This window comes from Rhopalosiphum maidis, chromosome 1 (assembly GCF_003676215.2).
Source record: "Rhopalosiphum maidis isolate BTI-1 chromosome 1, ASM367621v3, whole genome shotgun sequence".
Taxonomy (NCBI): domain Eukaryota; kingdom Metazoa; phylum Arthropoda; class Insecta; order Hemiptera; family Aphididae; genus Rhopalosiphum; species Rhopalosiphum maidis.
Window position 1 is genome coordinate 62647648 of NC_040877.1, and position 20868 is coordinate 62668515.

A 20868-nucleotide genomic window follows, 5' to 3' on the forward strand; every position below is an offset into this window, starting at 1 on the left:
CGCGTTGTTTCAATAAGGACACGTGGTTATCCTTTATAAAGACGATTGCCACAGCAGTGTTTGCCAACTTTTTGTTCGCATATTACACTGTAGGTATATATACGTAATTCGTTTCCCGTAAATTGGACAATTTGGAAGATTGAATGCTCAACGAGTTTATCTTGGTCTCGTGTGCAGACATTAAGCCAAAAATACACTTCAGATATTTTGAAATTATATACACATCATATCGTATTCAATGAGTGTATAAACTATAAAGTATTCTAACAATACCAAAATTATACGGTACCTATACATTTTTAATATGCATAGTAATGTATGTTTTGTAAAGATTGATAAAATATTATTTGTTAATGATGTAGTATTATACGTCATTTAGTGTAATAGTAGTATATATTTTATAAATTTTTTTTTTTTGAGGGCGCGCCTTGTTATTATAAGGAAAAAATTAACTTTATAAGACCCAATAAAATGCTAAAAACTTTATTAATAATAACCTAATGTAAAATACATTTAATTACAAATTTACAGTTAATTATACATTGTCAGAGTAAAATCATCCATGTAATATTACGTACCTAAAATATTATACACAATATTAGATTCTAAAACTATTTAATATTTATCACATTTAAATTTTTATATTTAAATTTACATCACGATATCAAATATACTCGAGAATTAAATGTATCATTAATATTTTAGTATTATCCTTACCCCCACCATAATTTATACACCACTGAGTGAGTATGCAATATACATATATACGATATATGATATATCAACCACAAGAATACTGTGTATTCGTTATATTACAGTATAGTAATTTTTAACACACTGAAATAGTAATAATGTAGTTAGTTTTTAAATAAATAAATATTTCTATTCGTGTAAAAATTAAGTATTAAATAAACTGGTTATAAACTTATAAATCATTGCTTAACTTAATATTTATAAAATTAAGAGAAAAATAAATTATTTTGTACTAAATAAAATATATTTATAAAAAATCTGTGAATATGTACATACTTTGTGTCTTTGTATGTTATTATTTAAAATTAAATTAAAATATATATAAACAATTGAAACTATTTTCAAAATGTAGGCATAATTATAAGAACATCCAATATTTATTTATTTATATTTAATATTATGCATAATTGTTTTGTTTTTTTTTTTTATAATATTTATAACATTATAATATCAACTATTAAATGATTTTTTTAAATGTTTAACGTTAATAATAAGGGTTATTATTTTTATTTAGCATTTAATTAAAATAAGTATTATATAATATTAAATAAATAAATTAAAGTTTATGTTGGCTTATCATTTTAAAAATTTTAATAATTTTTGACATTTCTATTGAAAATTATTTCAATGTTTGTTCCTAGAGTATAAATATATCCTTACAGAAAATGTATAATTAATATATTATGCATGAATTAATATTTTCTTCTATCTAGGTATTGATTATTTTATAATTTATGCATTAACAATAAGTTATAACTATCTGAAAATTCATGCAAGAAAACAAGTACCTATTTACTAACTCGTATAGTGTTAATAAATAGTGTGTTCGTAGGTATATGCTTGTTGATCTGATGAAGACATATGTAGGATTGACGATACAAGAAATTTAAATAACATAAAACTTTTAAATACTTATAACTTATTATTTTGTATGTATTCAAAATTGGAACAGATGTATAAGAGTTTATAGTAAAAATTATTTATAAATTTAAGTATCCACTTTGATCCAAAACTGTCTATATACTCAATATCTAAAAAGAAAATATAAAACAATACGCATTATAAAATATTATAATTCGTTATATTATTATTATTCAATAATATTTTAAAAGTTTTTAAATCATATTAGTTATAACTATTATTGTTTGCGTAAGTAATAAAATATTTATTAACACACTGATGTGAAATAATTAAATAACACGACAATTTGTATATACATATTACATATAGTATAATAGACAAACTTCAAAAACTGTAGAAAACGTACATTTATAATTAAAATGCTCCAGTTATGTATATAACATAATATATACTATAGACTTGGAGTTGTGAGGTAGGTATGAAGGAGCGTCTTTAACAGGTTAAGTCTCTAGACTTCCAAGATGATTTACGCACAGGTGTGGAGACATCAATGTGTGCGGGTTTAATGGAGAAAAGGGCTCTTAAACGCACACTTGGGCCAAGTTTTGTATTCAAACATTTACCCCACTTCCTCTGTGCAGTATATAATATTGTAGGCAGTATAGATATACTTAACATAGGATTGTCAAAAGTATATAGGTAATACGTACCCGGTTTAATAGTTATCGGACGTTTTTGCCACCGAGTACCTTGTCCAAAATAGATATAGGACGGCCGGGCGGTGATTGGTGGTTGTGAGAGGGTGGTGAACGGGTAAACATTGACAATTTATGGCCTTGATGTGATCAAATGCGCACGGTGGAAGAACCTTCCATCCGAAATAATATACCGATTGTGCATGTATATAATAATATATGTTTTATAGGTAGGTATATATATATAAATATATGTATATAATTGTGTTTTAGGGTTCTCTAAACTTTATCAATCGATTCGGATGATTTCATAACACTCCGTGTGCGGTTATAATGGTCCGATGTATAATTATACCTACAACACCACACCACTTATATAGTTGGCTCTAAATCGAGTGTAACTTGTGTACCTACTGTTTGTTTAGCGTTAACTGCACCTTAAAATCTTAACTCACTTAGGTGGAAATGTGTTCATGTTAATGGTGTTGATAACAGTTTACTACAGTATATGAAATAAATTTGACTAGAAATAAAATTAAAATAAGCATTTACAAATATATTATGCGTGTAGTTATAATCAGTATACCTAAATACCTAATTATAATACTATAGACGAATAATTATGTTAAGTAATTTTAATCCGTTATTGTTTATAGAATTTTAAATTAACTATTTCAATTGTTAAAAGCAAATAATAATAAATTTCATATAATATATTTTTTAAGTTTAATTACAATCTACTTACATATCATGATAATTTATAATTGTACATTAATATAATAAAATGTTTAGATTTCTGTGGAATATAATATGTATGGAATTAATAGCATATTTTAAATTTGTATGATAAAAAAAAAAAGTTACTTATATATAATGTATATGATACTAGATAAAATTAAATCTTCAGTTACTACTTGTAAAGTTTAGCAATCTACCTTTGGATTCAAACAAATTATTTTTTGTTATTTTTTTTCTGGAATATATGCACGAAATTGGTTCGATTTATTCCCATTGTAGCAAAAAAGTAAAATTTCATATCAAATAATTGCTGTTATACTTTCTACATAGCTCTATCTGTTAGTGGACTTTTATTGTTATAAAATCGAATTTCTTTTTTAGTTCCATATAGCTAGGTATATTATAAAAAAGATTTACGAAATACTTTACAGAGGGGTGCTATTGAAATTATTTCTATATATAAATGTTCATACATATATAATATATTTATGTATATTATTATACAACTGAAGAAGAAACCACGTCAAAATCGTAACGCTATGAGAAAACGAGGCGGAAACAAAATTATTGTGAGGGGGTTAGTAATCGTTACGTATGCTATATGTAATACATACTTATATATACGACCAGACGTCATAGTCTCGTTCCTTACAGGATTTGATATCCATCAAATGTTTCGTCCTGTCAAAGGGAAAGCGGGAAAACGTTTTTCTACAATAAAAAAAAAATATACATACACACGTGCGCGTGAAGGAGACGGGCATGAAAAAAAACCGGAGACATGAGAAAAGAAATGTCAAAGCTTACAAACACATAATGCTAATATCGTTTGTCTTGAATACCACCACGTTTTGTAGTACATATGAATAAAACCGGAAGCGTTCCGCCGCTGATGGCGATACATTTTCTCGTGTTTTCCAAAAAAAAAAAACTTTCAGACAATGACCGTGTATTGTAATACAAGACACTTGTGTTCTACTTATATGATGAAGGGGCGGGTTCACGTCAGAAATATAAAAATTTGAATTCGACGATCATTTTCCGGCCTATTTATATGCAAAACGTATTCGGTAGAACAACCGTGCATGAAATATATCGTTTCGTAATATGTTTCATGTCTTTTGCTTCGATCACGTGACCTTACATGCGAAATTCGTATAAATTAACTGTGAGCTTATCTTCATCGGCGGTCATCGTAACCCCCTTTTTTTATTTTACAACCCTACGATTCAATATACTATACCAATTCTCTTTCGGGTAAAAGGTAAGTACCTACATATTGTTAAAGTCGACCCTTACGTCAACGACCGTTGGTCAGGAGTTCCAAAACTTTGATTCTTTTATGGTTTTTATTGAACACTATTTAAAATATGATATAAATAGGTAAGTGAATTTTAGGCTGTACAAAAAATAAAGCATTGAAATGTACAAATCTCATTAACCAATAATAATATTATATAAATAATGTTTATTATTATTATTTTTATTAAAAATTTGTCCACGACATCTATAGCCATTGGGCATAACATTGCATTGATCTATTTATATTAAAATTAATAAATTACAGAGTTATAATGATAAATTGACATTTTTGTAGTAAAGTCTTTATAAAAGGAAAATATAAATACAATTACAAATATTAAATATTAGATAACAATATAACATAATATTGAGTAATAAAAAAACAGTGTTTTTTCTATACTAGTGCAATTCATACACCTTATTTAATTTAATTTTGATTGATTTCAATAATATACTAATAAACTTGATAAATTATACAAAAATAAATTTTTTACATAAGATAAATAATATCGATTATTGATAATTGGTACGTTTGATACCATTATAATTTACATTAATACTTTAAGTGTCATGTGCAGAATAATATTTTATAATATTATTTACTATTTTAGTACCTACATAAAATATTTGAACTGAGTGATAATAATTCTTTACCACTGTAAGTGTTAAATAATAATAATCTTTAAAGCGTAAGTACTAAAATATTATTCTTCAAGTTTTTTATTGGTTACTTTCATATAAAAAAGCTACATATTTATAACGAGTTAATAATATACTAATCAAATAATTACTAAACTAACAGTCAATAAAAAATATTACGTTTTTATAAAAGTGTGTATCATACCTGTATAAATTTAATTCTAAATAATTGCTTAGTCGTGTAAAATATTTATTATCGTAATGTAATAGTATATTGTTATGATATAAATGTAATGTAACAAAACAATTACAATTTCTGTTTGCCATTATAAAAGGATGACATATTATTTATTAAATATTTTGAAAATTTTACAAATTATTTTAAATTATACACTTAAATTCATATGTTTATGCATGGAATATCATTTTTAGGCCATTTTGAATTTTCAGTAGTTTCTATAGAATGACTGAGAACCATTGAAAAAATATGTTTCGATACTATTGTTTTGAGCGAATCGCGTCCGATCGTGTCTACTGTTTTAGAACATGATATTTGCTCGTTAAAAGTACAAATAAGTGGCTTTTTTTCATTGTCGGCCATGAAAGTTATGCGGACAGAACACGTGAAACACTTGTTAATATGTATTATATTATACATGTATGTATTACAAATTTCCATAGGGTAATTGAATCCTGTGTCCCGACTGGATGACTCCGTGGTCTGTAATTGAAACAAAAATTAATAAAGGCGTTTCGAGTGGGCAGAAATTGGGGAGTGACCGAAATGCTAAAATCTATTATAAACTTTTTAACACATTAAAACAAATAAACCTTAAAAATATTTCATATACATAAAAATATGATTTTAATTTATTTTTTAAATAATAAAATTGATAAAAATGTATTTCTTCGAATAAGTATATATAGTTTTAAATTTTAATTATTATATTTTCAAATTCCTAAAAAAGCTTTTGAATAAAAAATAATATATATTTGAATATCTTAAACATTTTTAAGCATGTATATAATTTATTAGGCTAAATATTCTACAAATCAATTTAATGCTAAAATATATTTAAAAATAACAGGGATTTTTTTTTTTTATATCATTCCAATATGCTAAATTTTATCATGATAATACATTTTTCAATTATTTACCTTAATATCTTAAAAACGTCAATAATATGTTATATACTAAGTGGGTATACGTTTTAAAAGTGGATATTTTTTTGAATATTTTGGCGTGTATAATGTTCAATATTAGTTTATTAGATTATTTATTGTTAACTTTTAAAAATCATTGTATTTAAACTTAGACACATATAGTATTTAACATAACACATAACTTATAAGTTATAATTTATAACTAATACAATATAATAAGACGTATTCAAATAATTTAATATAGATATGATTACCTATAAAAGGTTAGGTTAATGTTTTGATAATATAATTTTTTTAAATTGATTTAATATAATATAATGGATTCATTTTAAGCTAAAAAGTGAAATATTTGTTTAAAATGTAATTTTGAGTTTATTTTCATTAATCTGATTCGTAAAAAATATGTAAAAATATTTACCAATTAAAATTTGTATAATTCCAACATAAATTTGATTTATCTCGTTTATTTTAAAAGAAAGAAACATTAATATTTCTATTTGTCAGTATAAATCAAAACCCTCCAAATAAAAAATAGACTTGTATACTTTTAGCGTATGATTTGGATAAAATCTACGATTCGTTAGTAATGAGTTAATGCGTTTAACATGCAACTATTGTGTTTGAATGAAGTCTTTTGTTAAATTTAAATTTTACTTTATGTGTATTTATAAAATAAAAGTGTTGCTTTAACTCCACTAAAATAGGACATAATTTTTTTCGTATGTAGAGACACATATTATTTTTTTGCATACTAAATTGTCATAAAATACGTTATGTAAATGAAACAGTTATTAATATTATTAAACAGCAGGCGTGTATTAACAATAAATTATACTTGTAATGAATATTTTAGAAATATATTGTTTCTAAAAATTATACTAAATTAAAGAGCTCATTTCATATGGATTTAAGTATTTTTATGCATTAGGTACATAAACAATTATTTAAAAAAAAGCTAATTTAATATAGTCACTTCATTCTAAATTATAAAGATGTTATGAATCAAGCGTGTATGTTATTAATTTTTAATCTAAAAATTAGAAATTAAACATATATACAAATATTGAATTATCCAGTTTTTAGTAAGCGACTAATACATTTTTCATATACCTATATTTAGTATATATTACAGCATAATTATTATAGAAACGTCTAATGTGTTTATTATTAGAATAATTTTATTTTTGTTTTACTTAATCATCAGTATGATATAATAATTAATAATACAGTTTTTAGATTAAATAATTCCTCCTATAAACCTATACGGAAAAAGCATACATTTCATGAAACGACGGGCAACAATATACACTTGTATAAACATTATTTTATAGTGTAGTAGTCATCTTAAATACCGAGGTTGGGGTGGGCCAAGATGGAGTTGGTACAATCAATTACACACGCATACAAAGCCACAGAGGTATGAAAAAAATAAAGGATTATTTCCGTCTGACACATTGCCGTGTGTTTGTGGTTAAGTTTTTTTTTTTTTTTGAGGGGGACGGTCAAAGTATAGGGGCGTACAAAGGATTTATTTTTTCACGAATTTTTGTTTACACTACAATGCACTATCCGCTGCCAATTATATAGTGTTCATTCGTACACGTATATATATATATATATACACACACATATAAATTTATTTATTTATTACGATGTGTAGTCATGGCGTAGATCGTAAATTCAAAAAGTCTGGTTCATTCGCATCTTGGAGTACACATAAAGTTTGATTGCTTTGGGCCTGCACCACCACTGGATTCGGCCGCGCGTCTTGTCGATCCACCGGGTGACCGGGCAGTTTGTATTAAAAGCAATTACGATGTGCGCTATTAATTTGGACTGTTGGTTGTGTGCCCTCGGGGCATCGGAAAAGATATTGTTTAGCCAGCTTGCGCCCAAAGGAACTTGCCACCGCCGCGGCACGGCAGTAACTAATTACTCCTTTTGTCTTGGCAGAAGCCAAACCTTCTTAATTAGTTATCAAAGGAGTTCGGCCATCCTGCGCTGCTAGCACAACCTCACCACCCCCGCGCCACAATGTTTAGCTCCTATTTCGACACACACACACACACACACACACATACACAGATACATACACACTATACACCTTCGAGATTCCTTCTGTCTTGTGGGAAATCTACAACGGTTTTTCCGTTCGCCCGGGCTACCAAAAGTGGCAGTGATGGTGGTGGGAAGAGGGCGCGGCCGCATAGTGATGGATATCCGTTTAACGGAGCTGAGGAGGAGTATAGTACGTCGGACAGACCACCCGGCCGCCGTGCACCGGGCCGAAGATTTATATATCCGCGTTCGATCGTGGATTCGTGGCGTGGCGGCGGTCGAGACGTTAAAGACGCCAGTTCGTCGTTTTATATATAACATATATAATATATATATGCGTCGAATTCATTCGTTCGGCATCTCGACAACCGCGACTTACGGACTCCGGTACATACATATAACAGTCCGTGGTTTATAACTAACGATGACTCATTATATTATTGTATGTAACGAGCTGTTTTCATATTTTTTTTTGTCGTGTTAAAATATTACAGTGTCCGTAATACTTTCAACAAGTCAACTGTCTACCACGCATTTCGCTCAAAATCGATATTAGAAATACCCAGACGGATTGTAAATGCGCCTCATATATAATAATATAATTTATTAATTACGAATTTACGATCGAATTCAAATACATCACCAATATAAGAGAGAGAAAACTTAAATACCCAATTATATGATAAAAATAATTTATAAAAGTGTTTAAGTAGGTAAAATATTGCTTTTTTTGTACCACCATAGATTAACAAAACTGTATTGCTGCGTTAATTATTGCACAGCAACATGCTAGTCATTGCAGTGATCGATAAAATTTAAAAATGTAGTTACACAAAGCCGCTGATGATTACGATGTATAATATTGGGTTAGGCTAATTTTTCGACCATTATCAATTTAAAATAAAAAACAAATATTGTAAATCTATTTGCATTGTTTTTTCTCATCGTTGAAATAATTTTTAAACACGTATGGATACTAACTATATTAACTAATATAGTATACGTATGTGCTTTTATATTACATTTTAACTATACATTATAGAATATTATTTTATATAAATAGTCAAACATTTTAAACTTTAATAATATAATATAATGTAAATATAATAATATATTTATACATATTTGATATTTGATGTATAATAATTAGAGGAAACCTATATCATAAACATAAATTTATAATTATTTAAATGTGTTATGTTTGAAAAATACTTTTAGTTTTATAATTTTATAAACATAAATAATTTAGCATAAGCTAACATTTTTACGGTATTTTGACTACGAGGGTAACAACACATGTTTAAAAACTATACTTGTATAATTTTAATGGTATTATATACCTACTGAACAGTGCTTAAAGTTATATAATTTTTCTATGTCAGAAATAAATATATTTTAATGTGGTTTCTACGTGTAATAAAAAAGAAAAATGTATATTGAACATTTGTAAAGTTTACTCTAACTTTCACTATAAATAATGTTACGTAATGATTGTTGTTTCCATTGTTATTTAAGGTCACTATGATTTGTGAACTCATATAGTTTTCGCATTGCACTCAACTAATAGTGTATACTAATGTTTAAAAAATAATTTTAATAGTGATATCAGCTATTTCATATACAGAACGAATACATTTACACAAGTAAACGATGATGTATATGTAAAACATTTGCATATTAACTAAACTACGGTGTATAGCGAATATATAGTTATAATCTACCTATAATCTACATGATGTATGCAGTTTATAGCTCTCAATATTTATTAAATGTGTTTATGACGAGACAAGTGATCAACGTCCTATATTATTACCTTCTATAATATGGCTATACAGTATAAATGTTTATGTCATACATCATACCAGAGATAAAAACTTGCACCCCATTTACTATTTTTATTCAACCCACTCTTCAATTTAAAATTGTTTTCAGGTTTATTATTTAAATGAAAAAAAAAACATTTTAATACATTCTATTTGTTGGACATTATAATTTTAAAACTGGTGCATGGGTGAAATTGAGTTACCCACCTGTCTCTGATTTACACCTATCATGGAAAATTTCTTAAAACACAATAGATAGGGTTTGATGTGGAACACAATACATGTCTACACTAATTTATATTTAAATATAAGTAACTTATTATAATTTAATTTATAATAATTTCACGTCATAGTCTGAATAATAATAATAATAATAATAAAACAAACAAAATACTGACTTTGTTCAACGATGACACTCTACGACGTAGCCAAAAACAGTGTTCAGTAACCAGTTTAAAGCACCTATATATTATTAAGTGTACACTTTAATATGTATATATAATTATACTTGTGGTCTGATATTCTAAATGTTTGCGGACCCGATTGCAAAATGCAACGAAGCGTTAAATAAAGGAGAACCCCCGCACACACCAAACACTATATAATAATATATACCTACCGTATCGGCGGGACATATTATATTATTATACGTTTATTGTCTTTAGAAAACGGATGAAAAAGGAATATTTAATATATATACACACGAGTAACGACTATCATAAAAAATGGCGGGGAGCAGTGTTCGCTCTTTTAATACCCCCGAGATATTCGAGCCAGGGTTTGTTTTTAATTAGTCAAACAATACGTAACGATGGCGCATTATCGTTTATTGTTTGCGCGAAAAAAAAACAAAAATCTATACCGCACGAAATAAGGGGAGTAAAGCATTGCCCGCCGCGGTCGTATCCTTGCGCCGCCACCACGAGGAGTTCTCGAGATTAAACTCTATACTGTTTTCGTAACGTCTCCCGATAATGATGATAATAATAATAATAATAATAATAATAATAATATATTATAAAGATAATAATATTCAGTTTCTTTACTCCGCACGAACGACTACGTATATACGGGATTTCGATGGATAATAATTTAACAATAATTAATCACTACTTCCATACGGGACGGGCAGATAATTTATGATAATAATATACCTTCGTTCATCGAGCAACTTCCAATCAGCTCCACATGTTATCCTATAAAATGTTTGCACGAAATGCTATTCTATATACGACCGATCACACATAATACACGGTAAGACGAGCTAAGATTTTGAGCTATACAGTTTAACACGATTTACTACTACGAATGATCGACTGTAAAGAAAAAAACTCTAAGACGGTGTGTAGTATTCTGTATTTCTAACTGGCTTGTTATGATAATTAATAAAGATTAAACATGTACATATAATTATCGAATTTCGGAGAGCGAAATACCAGAAAGATTTATATCAAATAAATGAGTTTTATTTTTTATCGAGGACTAACGTTCGCACTTTAACAAAAGAATTTATTTGTTATTTATTTTATTTTTTTTGCCCCTAATGGTTTGTTTGTTTTTGTTTCACTCGAAGAAACTTATCCCCCATGACAAATATTTGGATAAACGTTTACAATGCGATTTGATCGCTTCGATTGATACGTCGTCTGAGAAGTTTTCTGCAGATATTATCTTTAAAACGACGTCGACGATGAGATAATTCCAATATTGTTTGTGCTTGGGTTACGCCCCAAAGAATTGTTGAACAACGTGATTTAAATAATGGCATCAAGAGTAATAAATGTGTACGTAAATCATTATGCGTGTGTGCGCGGGCGTACATTCTTTTTGCAAAACTTATCCTCGGAGACGTCTGAAAAGAGAAAAATATATATAATAAGATACAATACGACAATAATATTTACTATATCCGTAACGATTAACTAATAAAATTAGTCTGATAATATAACGACAAAATGAAGGACGACGGTACCTATATGGTTTAAAAGCGATCACCCAGAGATCGCTGTTGTCAAAACAAGAAATGTCTTGGGTCGGGTCTAGCTTTTGTACGTGACACGGCAAACGAGACATAGCTGTAAACACGGTTTTATATACGAATAGGTACAATAATTAATAACGTACTTATACATGTAGCTGTTTATGGCAGCTATTCGTACAGTATAGTTATTATTGGCGTCCTGAGTGATTCGAGAGGTCTTGTGGGCGGTAATACTTTTTGAGCGACGGGGATGCCCTCGCAATATCAACATATTACCCATACGCATGCATAATATTATGTATGCACATTATACACGACCGAAGCGATCTCACCGCGCGCGATAATATCCCTCCGAAGTCTGACAGCGGAGGATGAGCATGCGACGGCGTGCGGTGCGACGATTCGGCGGATATTGTTCGCGATTCGGTCCCCGAGAATCGTCGAACGCAATTTAAAATAATGGCGTCGAATAAACGCACGTGTGCGCGTGAGTATGTGTGAGAGCGAGTATATGCAAATTTTCTGATGGGTCCCCGCGATGGGCTTCGGCGAGAGGCAGTTTAGCAGGTGATATCGTTTCGGAATAAGTAGCGAGCGCGCGCGGCACGGGTACGTCCCGAAAAATTGTACCCCAGAGATGAGCGTCACAATCTGAACGGAAACCGTAGTGAAATTTAATGGCGGACGGTTTTATAATAGTGTATATAGGTAGTATAAAATAATATGTATGTATAGTTTATGTACATATACATATATTCGTTTTTTTTTTTCGTTATTTCGCTCTCTCGACATTTTAACAAGGTTATAGGTGTATACCAACATCCCGCGTTTGTATACTGTACAAACGCATTCCTCTCCGGTTAATTAGTTCCAGCGTAGAACACGCCGATTTGTTGTTTTAAATATAGACTGCACCTGATTGAACAGTCGGACGGTGTCGGTTGTGGTGGTAATGGTAAGGAGTGAACAGAGAGCTCGCGTAATAATATAATTATATATGTATATACGTCTTGCGGGTAAAACTGCGTTCGCCACACCAAAGCAGACGTGTTTCGCCGACGATATTACAATTTTAGACGTGTACGCGGGGGCGTATACCAGGGGGATTGTGAGGGGTCAGATATTTCCTAGGCCTTTTTATTTCAAAAATTTACAAAATAGTGTTCTTACGTTACAAAGAGCGTTACAAGGAAACAAAAAAATACCTATAGGATTGTGGTAAATTTTTATTTCGTGACACTGTTAAACTAATGACGTATCAGTAATCATGGTATTATATTAATTTCATATAATATATTATTTGTGTTATATTTTAAACATCATATTATTACAAGAATAAAATTGGACCAATCGTTGGCCAAGCAGACCGTCGACACCGCCACCAATAATAACACTGTAACGATGACGCCCGAGTGTCCATCGGTATCGGTTTATGATAAATTTTCCTTAAAAAAAGTTTTAAGAAATAAGAATATAATGTACGGATAGGTTTTATGCATTTTACTAAAATATTATCAATTTTATGGATTAGTATAGGAACATTCCTATAAGTTTTGAAAAAGTAATTGATGAATTAACTAAAAAAAAAAAGAAGGATTTAATTTTCTACTTTAATGTTTAGTAGTTTTTAAATAAAATGTATTAAATGTATATATATTTTATTATTTATTATTTTAATGAGCATTTACTTAAATTTAAATTTTTTTCTCATTTTCCTCCTATAATTAAAATTATGTATACGTCACTACGTGAATGATTTACCTGTATTTATATATTCTATTATGTTCGCAAATCAATATGACGTCGAACAACTTTCTGGTGATATAATGTAATAGGTATATAATTCTCAGCCATAGGAATGCGATTCGAGACGCGTCGATTTTACCGATTAGAAGGTATACTCAAATAATATTACGTAGAGCTATTAACAGGAATTATTAATTAAACACAAATTATTGTAAATTATGAAAATAATGACACATATAATATCTACGGGGGTTTGACATATGAGCTGTAGCCATGTATTATATTCGTGACATGTATTAGGTGGTGTAAATTATATGTAATTGATATTAATTATGTCGTTTACCGATTTATTTTTTACACCATTATTTAATATAATATGATGACAATTGATTTAAGCACCCATATTAGAGATAAACTGTACTGATAAACACTCATAAATCAAACCAAACGATCATAGCCTTGAGTATCTACCTTAATAGTTATTTTATTGAGTCATAGTATTAGTTTTAGTATCGTGTATTACAGAATATTATTCAACTAAAATAATATTAATTAGTAATTATATAACACTTACATTTTTAATAACGTATTGAAAATAGATAAATATTTTATTAACATTTATCGATTAGTACATTATTTTACTTTTCCTTTTAGGTTATAAAGTTATTTATTTTTTATAAATCTTTTCGTTAGAATACTATTAAAAATATACAAATTATTTAAGCAATTTAAGGTTTTTTATATTTACAATTGTATATAATACAAAATTAGTTTATTCAGTATTAAAAAATAATACCACTAAGAATAAATAACTGTTTTTATTGTTATAACACATATAGGTACAATAAGTAACGTTTGTTAATCCTATTTTAATACAATACTATATTATTATAATATTTAAACACAAAAAAAAAAAGAGTTTTTATTTTTGCCCATTTTTAACGAACATTATTTTAATTTGTATACAATTGTGTCCATTTATGTAATATTTTGGCTGTTCTTTGTATTTTGATATTTCATTCTTAACTTTAATAATCTGATAAACGTTTATTGTGCATTTGTACATGATAAGTATATTATGTTAATAAAACTTAGAATTTTATCAAGCTACTGACATATAACACCACTGAAATTGACAATATTTTGAACAGCTGAAAATTACACCGAAAGAAAGGTCTATAATAATGGCAATGCTCAGGGGACATGTATTGGGGGGGTGGTGAATACTCAATCTTCACCCTATTGTATTAGTTTTGCAATCTTAACTCAACATGCATACACAAAAAGTAATTTAGTATACTTCCCTTTGTGTATTATTTCGCGTCAACTTTAACCAATGCCATAATTTTTAGTTACTTTCAATTTTACGTGTTTTGTAACCTGCTAAAAAATAAAAAAGGTTATCATATAAAATGTGAATCGAGTGTAATCAAATTGTATTATGATAAAGCTGATTATATTTAGTTTATTATACAAAACACGAAGTGATTAGCAATTTCTAACAAAATCTAACTCTAGGTATATAAGTCGAGATCATTTTTACAGATTCGCGTAAAATATAAAATTTGATTTTTAGAGTTTGTGTATTAATATTTAATATTTATAATTTAAAAAATTCTATTTCGTTTGACTGTTTTAATTTACACACGTTTAGTAACGTGTCGAGAAAACTACAAGGAAAATTACTCACAAGTAGCGCAGTTGCAAAGTTGGGGTCGAATGGGTCGATTATAGATATAAAATAGACATTGTGCAAGCTACAACAAAATCAAATTTCAAAGAGTCTTATTTATAAATATTATATTGTTTGTATATTATATAATGTACATAGTGTTAGTGATTACGAGTTTTAAGAAAAAAATTGTTTTCGTGAATGAATTTTTTTAAGATTGTAAGATTATAATGATATTATTAAGAAATTAAATTTTATCATAATTGAAAAAAGCTGAAGTATGAAAATTTTAAGGCACATGTTCTCTAGTTTCATTATCTTTTAATATATTTGACAGGAAACATTATAATATCATAACTCATGAGGAGTAATAATGTAAAAAAAAAAAATGGTTTCTTTTTATATTTTTATAATAAATGATGGTGATGCACCATGGTGAGGACATATTTGGTATCATACTATAATCGAAAATATCAACGTAGTGAGAAAATAATATATTATGTACTCTAATATAGATTACGTTTTGTTGAGTTGTTTTATCACGATCACAGGTGAATGAGATAATATTGGACGTATACACACATAGATAATGGATATACCATATACAAGATAGATAGTATGTAGATGAACCACAAATGCATAAATATATATATATATTGTAGATTATTTTATTAATAAAAAAAGTATATTATTTGAATAACAATTGTATACCTAAACAGTACATCATAGGCCATAGAGTGACCATATTTAAAAAAAAAAAAAGAGAAAAAAGTTTGGGTTTGACTTTTATAGGTTAAGACCACCAAAAATTGTTTTACATTTTCGTTATTTTTCATATTACCTATACTATTCGTATAAGAGATGAATTTTGATAAAAATGAACATATTTTTATAATGTACGGACACCCGCATAGGAAAAAATTGACTTATCATACGAACCAAAAACGTTGATCCATATTACTATATTCAATTTATTTATTTATTATCTGTATACAAGCAGTGGTACGTACCGCTATGCTATAGGAATACGGTATTAAAACAAATGTAAAAGACTGATTTCTCATTTATTACGAGTCACAGTTAAATTTCAGGATTATAACAGTTTACGGACGTGCTGTTTTTTATGTGTAAACACGTCTTGCGAATATTATAACAATAAGAACAATGACGAGATAATACTGTGGAACTCAACTCGTCGTGGCGCTCTAGCTAATATTATTACAATAATATACACACATATTGTTATTAAAGAATAATATTACAGCGACAGTGCACCACACCGTCGCGCGTCGTCGTCGTCGTCGTCGTCGTCGTCGCCGTAATGGTTCATTTACGCAAATCCCGGTCGGCGCGTAAAACCCGTTTAAAAGTTAGTTAGATATTATTATACGATATAATATATAATATATATTTTGTATATATATATATATTATATGCGGTCGACCCGGTGTAATCCTTTCCGGTTTAATTTCGTTTTTTTTCATTAGAAATATAATCTATATATATATAATAACAACAATAATATATGCTCGGTACGCGCGCGTCGTATATAATATTCTTTATTGCGCCCTATTGTTTTTATTGCCCCGCCGCCGCACCGGTGCAATGCACCCTGCAGTAGAGTATATTATTATGGTATATTGCGCACGGCCGGCAGATATGTATATACGTATACTGTGTACATTGTATATATATATATATATAAAATTATGTGTGTGTGTGTATGCATCGCTGCCGTCTTTAAGCGTTTAATCCGTCGAGTTTCGTTTCTTCCCGATCTTTTGTAAATATTATCATCGTTGTCGTTATTATACTTATTACGATTATTATAATTTCTGCGGCGTAGCGCATCATTAATGTTATTATTACTGCGATTATTATAAGTGCAATTATAACGTGCCGCGTGTCTTATTGTGTGCAACGGAATTGCATGGCACGAGCCTTTTTCTCGCGTATCGTCCGGCTTAAGTTCACAGCCACGACTGTGCAATAACAACGCACCGCCGACGCGCGAAGAATGCGTGGGCGGCCGATCTCTAGCAGGGACATGGCGAGTGTATTAATAACTACGATAACAATAATAACATTGTACAGGGTGTTTCTACGACGAACGTCACCGTCAGGATAAACTTCACATTCGGCGAAGTGGCCCGACTACAACATAATTTTACTTCCTAAATAATAATTGTATATGCTATGCGTAGGTTCAATGTGTTATGCATTTTTAATAGCAAATATGACGATAATTTTATCCCTTCCACAACTTGTCTAACTGCATATGTTCACGTTTCAACGTGTCGCTGCCACTTTAATGTATGATTATTTGTATTCTTAATTTTAATAATAATTAGAAAGAAATAATGTAACCAACCAATCTACAAATGTATAAAAATATTAAACTATAATCATATGATAATATTGCCATAGTTACAATCAAATTTTAAATGTACACAATTGTTTTCCAAAATAGATACTTGCCGGCTAATGGCAATTAATTAACAAAAAACATCATATAATAACACATCATATTAATTAATTAATACACTTATGAACTTTCCAACACGTGACAGTTGGTTGCGCGTGATGCGTGAGCATAATAATTTTGTTCTACGTTTGGGGCACATGCAATATAAATTTAAATTAATCATAAAAACTCGAAAAATAAAGGAAGGGACGAGAATGTATTTTGTCAAGTATCTATTAGTTCTCAGTGTTATAACTTCTAATCGATTTTTGTGTTTTGTTTTTTTTTTTTTTTTTTTTTATCTAGGATTGGTTTTGTATACCAAATTACATCCGAATACAAAAGTGTTAAATTAACTGTTAATATTAGTTGTGTATTTTTGCACGGAGAGAATAAAAAATTGAAAAAAATCTGGTTAAAACGGCGTATTACGGAGAATATTATTATAATATATATATATATAAAGCGCACGTCCTTTCAGGGCCGAAGAGAATAAAAACTTCCACCGCCGCGGCAGCGGTCACATTAATATTGCAACTCGTTTTTCCCGGACGGAGGAAAAATGTGTATAAATATATATATATATATATATACGTAATATAAGAAACATCAGTCTTATCGAAACGAATAAACGCGCATTCGTTTAGTGTGTACACGGGCGTATATATATACGGTTGTATATAAATGTATATATTATATGTTCGCGCGCGGAGCCGGCTACGCGTTTCTTATCTGAGCTCCACGGTTATTTACACATTTTTAATTACAACTTTCGACCTTCGTCCGCCCCCGTCGCGCCGGTTTCAGTTCTCCTGCGCATAGCTCATCTACTGCTGTAGGCCTCCGCTATGGGTACCCGACCTGGATCATTCGTCGTACACAGCCCACCGCCGCCTATTATATAATATGTATATACTGCACAGACTGCTCTCGAGAAATGGTTCATTATAACATAATATTTATATATATATATATATATTTATAGGTATACGACTATTCAGCTGATAATTATCATTCCCTTGCTTTTTATTTTTTAAGTCTCACCAGTTTGATCGTTGTCCACAAACGCAAACTTTATAATAAACTGTAACCGTGTATACAGGAAGGTACGCTTTTACATAATATATAAACATATTTGTGTGTGTGTGTGTGTGTGTGTGTGTGTGTGTGTGTGTGTGTGTGTGTGTGTGTGTGTGTGTGTGTGTGTGTGTGTGTATGTACATAGAACTATCCCAGTTTTCTCCACCCAGAGATATCTCTTCTGTTGGTGATGTAGAAAAAGAAACACCGTCAACTATAGTGAAATCCAACCGTAGTGATTTATAAAACGACTATTATTTATTTATTATATACATTATACTATACATATTACATATACAGTTTTTGTTTATACACGCCTTACTACATTTCTCGCTTTAATTACGTGTAAGTACAAATTTTATTCAAATTTTTAAAATGCGTTTATGTATTGATTTTGATAGTAATCTTCGTTTCTCAATATGAGCTTTTAACTTTTTTTTTAAAAATTGTATATAAATATTTTTAAATACAAATTGAATTGACCGATATTTTTCTACAAGTGATAATTATTAATTTAATAATTTAATAAATAGGTTATGTTTTATAATTTATGGACTACGGTTATAATAATAATACGTGAAACATAAAATATATTATCATCAAGATATTAATATAAGCTGTAGCAGTAGCACTGCAGCGATGCACTTAATCAATAAGTTTAGTTTTGATTAGTTTTTTTTCAGTATTATATAAAACCATAGGTTTCAAATGTATACATTAAAATAGTTACTGTATTAAATAACTTTATACTACTGCTCACTACCCAGGTTAAAAATAAAAATTATATAGTTACACAAGATGACATAATGTTGAATAACCAGAATCCACACTAGTTGTAATTTAAATGTTATTCCGTTAGATAAAATTGTCATATGTAAATAAAAAAGAGGTACTCATTTAAAAAATAAAATATCGTAACATCATAGAACATAGATGCTGTAAAAAGTCATAAATAAAATAAATTTATAAATAAGATTTTAAATAAATTCACAATTTAATCATAAAGATCGGGTGAGAATGCTCAAAAAAATCGACTTGTATCTTCATATATAATATTTTATTTTCAACTCGATATGTATTTAGGTACTTATTATTATTTATTAACAATTTATGAGCATTTCAATCTACAAATGTAACAATAAGCTTATTCAAGTCAGTCGAGTGTACAAATAAATTATTCCAAACTGGCTTACCCAGTTACCCATATTAAAGAGCCTATACTTTACATCGCCCCTGCCGATCAAAAATATTCTAAGTTTCCAGTTTTCAATAATATGAACTTGGACACGAGACCGCTTGAAAAGTAATTTTTATTTGGTCTTAAGCCAATTTTACGTATTGTAACTTTATATGTATTGTAATATTAATAACGATCCATGGATTTATTGCATTCTATTTAACATATTTTTTAAATATAAATTCAAAGTTGAAATTCTATCTTAATTCTTCCTCAATAAATATATATATTGTGTTCTGGAGCGCATTATATTTTCGTTTTTTTTCCACAACTCTATGTGCATATTATTATTATCCGATTCGTTTTGAGAGAAATATAGTTATTATATATTATGCCATATCGGAGCACATAACACACTTACTATCCATTTAATCCGTCAGTGCCATTCTATTCTCTATAATTTCAAACTCGAATTCGATACACCTAATGGATTATTATGTGTGGTACGTGCGTCCACAAGTACCACTCGGGTTATATTATATACGTATGATGCACGTGCAATGCAAATGTTTACCCTAATTAATGTTTGCACTTTTTAACCCTCCCATTCAATTAAACGAATTGTTATCGTTTAATATTATAATATACATTATTTTTCGTTTGACTTCTTCCCCGCGCATCATATTAACAGCACCATTGCAGTAATAAATTTGTT